The sequence below is a fragment of the Nyctibius grandis genome, chromosome W (assembly GCF_013368605.1).
Source record: "Nyctibius grandis isolate bNycGra1 chromosome W, bNycGra1.pri, whole genome shotgun sequence".
In the NCBI taxonomy this organism is placed as follows: domain Eukaryota; kingdom Metazoa; phylum Chordata; class Aves; order Nyctibiiformes; family Nyctibiidae; genus Nyctibius; species Nyctibius grandis.
In genome coordinates this window covers 16,407,630-16,410,567 of record NC_090694.1, presented here as the reverse complement: position 1 = coordinate 16,410,567, position 2,938 = coordinate 16,407,630, and positions in this window count along the sequence as shown.

The following is a 2,938-nucleotide window of genomic DNA, read 5'->3' as shown; positions in this document are numbered from 1 at the left end:
GATTGGACTAGATGATCTTTCGAGGTCCCTTCCAATCCCTAACATTCTGTGATTCTGTGTGATTCTGTGAACAGTAGCACATTTAAATCAAAGTTAGACTCCAGTTAAACTAGACAAGTTTATTCACAAAAAACTTCCAATATTAAAGCTGTACTACCATATCACAGAATCACAGAATCACAGAATGGCTGAGGTTGGAAGGAACCTCTGGAAGTCATCTTGACAAACCCCTCTGCTGAAGCAGGGCCACCTAGAGCCAACTGCCCAGGACCATGTCCAGATGGCTTTTGAATGTCTCCAAGGAGACCTGCTGGCAATACTTTGTCTAATGCAGCCCAGGGTACCATTTACCTTCTTTGCAGCAAGGGCACATTGCTGGCTCATATTCCACTTGGTGTCCACCATGACCCCCCAGGTCCTTTTCTGCAAAGCTGCTTTCCAGGCTGTTGTGGGTTACCCCCAGTAGGCAGCTAAGCACCACACAGCTGCTTGCTCACTCCCCATGGAGCAAGATGGGGAAGAGAATTGGAAGGGTAAAAGTAAGAAAAGTTGTGAGTTGAGATAAAGAAAATTAAATAGGGAAAGGAAATGCAGCACACACAAGCAAAGTCAAATAAGGAATTCATTCACTACTTCCCATCGGCAGGCAGGTGTTCAGCCATCTCCAGGAAAACAGGGCTTCATCATGCATAACAGTTACTTGGTGTCACCATTTAAGGCTGGGCAGGCTGTTAAGCAGACGACAGACACTCTCTGTTAAACCTTTCCTCCCCCAGAGGGGAAAAGGAAAAGAGAAAAGGGAGAGAGACTTACAGGTTGGAAAGTTAAAACAGTTTTAATAAACAATAAATAATGAAAAAGAGTATAATAAATAATGAACTATATACAAAACCAATATTGAGCTCCCCCCGATGGCGATCAAGTCACCGCTGACACTGCAGGGCAGGCACGGGAAAGTCCCAAACTGGATTCAGCAGCAGATGGGAACCGGATTCAGGAGCGAAGGCCGAAGCGCGGGCAGAGTCCTCCCTGGATGCTGGCCATAGAGGAAGACAGTGCGACCCTCGTGGTTCCTCAGCTTTAAACTGAGTATCATGTGTATGGGATGGAATACTTGGTTGGTCAGTTTTGGGTCACCTGTCCTGTCCACTCCTCCCTGCAGGTGCGACACTTTTACGCTCTTTCACTTGTGGAACAGAGACGCAACGGGGACCCTCGTTTCCATGGGAACAAGCGCGTGTAGTCAACTTCAGACAGTACAGTCACTTTGAAGAAACTTAACTGAAAAGAAGATTGGTTCTGTCCTAGTCCAAACCAGGACACTTGGGAAGACAAACACTATAACTCTGAACGTCCCCCCATTCTTCCATCTTCTACCAGCTTTTATTGCTGAGCATGACATCATATGGTATGGAATGTTCCTTTGGTCAGTTGGGGTCATCTGTCCTGGCTGTGTCCCCTCCCAAATTCTCATGCATCCCCAGCCTACTCGTTGGTGGGGCAGTCTGAGAAGCAGAGAAGGCCTTGATACTGTGTAAGCACTGTTCAGCAATAACTAAAACATCAGTGTGTTATCGACACTGTTTTAATCACAAATCCAAAACATAGCACCATACAAGCTACTATGAAGAAAATTAACTCTGTCCCAGCCTAAACCAGTACACAGCCAGTCAGCCCCCAGAATATACTGGTGCATGGGGTTGTTCCTCCCCAGGTGCAGGACTTTGCACTCCCCCTTGTTGAACTGCATAAGGTTCCTGTCAGCCCATTTCTCCAGCCCATCGAGGTCCCTCTGGATGGCAGCACGACCCTCTGGCGTATCAGTCACTCTTTCCCATTTTGTGTCATCAGCAATCTTGCTGAAGATACACTCTGCCCCATTATCTAGATCATTAAGGAAGATGTTGAACAGGATTTGACCCAGTATTGACCCCTGGGGTACACCGCTAGTTACTGGCCTGCAACTAGACTTCATGCTACTGATCACCACCCTCTGGGCCCGGCCATTCAGCCAGTTTTCAATTCGCCTCACTGTCTGCTCATCCAGCCCGTACTTCAACAGCCTCTCTGTGAAGATCTTATGGGAGACAGTGTCAACATCCTTACTGAACTCTAGGTAGACAATAGCCACTGCTCTCCCCTCATCTACCAGGCCAGTCATTTCATCATAGAAATTTATCAAGTTGATGAATGGCAACAAAAAGAAAAAAATCAATATTCCAGATCAGAAGTTCAAACTCAAAAAGCTAATTTAAATAGAATGAAAATGAGCCCATATCTATCTCAACAGCATGTTCTTGGGGAAAAAAAAGCAAAAATGATACTGTAATAACCTGGAGTATAGTCAGGAAGCAAAGTGAAGTAATAGTTTAGTGATACTCAGCATTGGCAAGGCTACAGCTGGTGTAAGACATCCTATTTGGGCATCCCAGTTGTCCTGGTTTCATTGGGATTTGGTTTCAGTTTGTGGCCAGCCATGGTGATCAAGGCCCTTAGCAGTTATATCCAGGGCAACTGACCCAGGCTGGCCCACAGGTGTATTCTATATTATTAACAAACAAGTTCACTATAAAAGGGAGGGCTTGGTGAAGAAAAGAGGGGTTGGTTTTGCTCTTTTCTCTTCTAGTTGTCCTTTTTCTCATTGCTAATAATTGGTATTCCTGGAACAACCTGCTACAACTCTGTAGCTAAGTATAATTTTGTGTTATCATTTATATTGGTTTATTTTATTAAATCTGTTTCATTTTAACCCGTGAGTCTCCCTCTTTTCCCCAATTTCCTTCCTTGGTTGGGGAAGGGACATTGGGTGAGAGAAAAAATGCTATTGTTTAGCCCTGGGTGTGGGCTAAATGAAGACACCAGTTCAAAAAAGATACACGCCTGGTGGTGAGGATCCAGGAGAATATAACAAGTGTGATGCAAATGATGACCGTAGAAA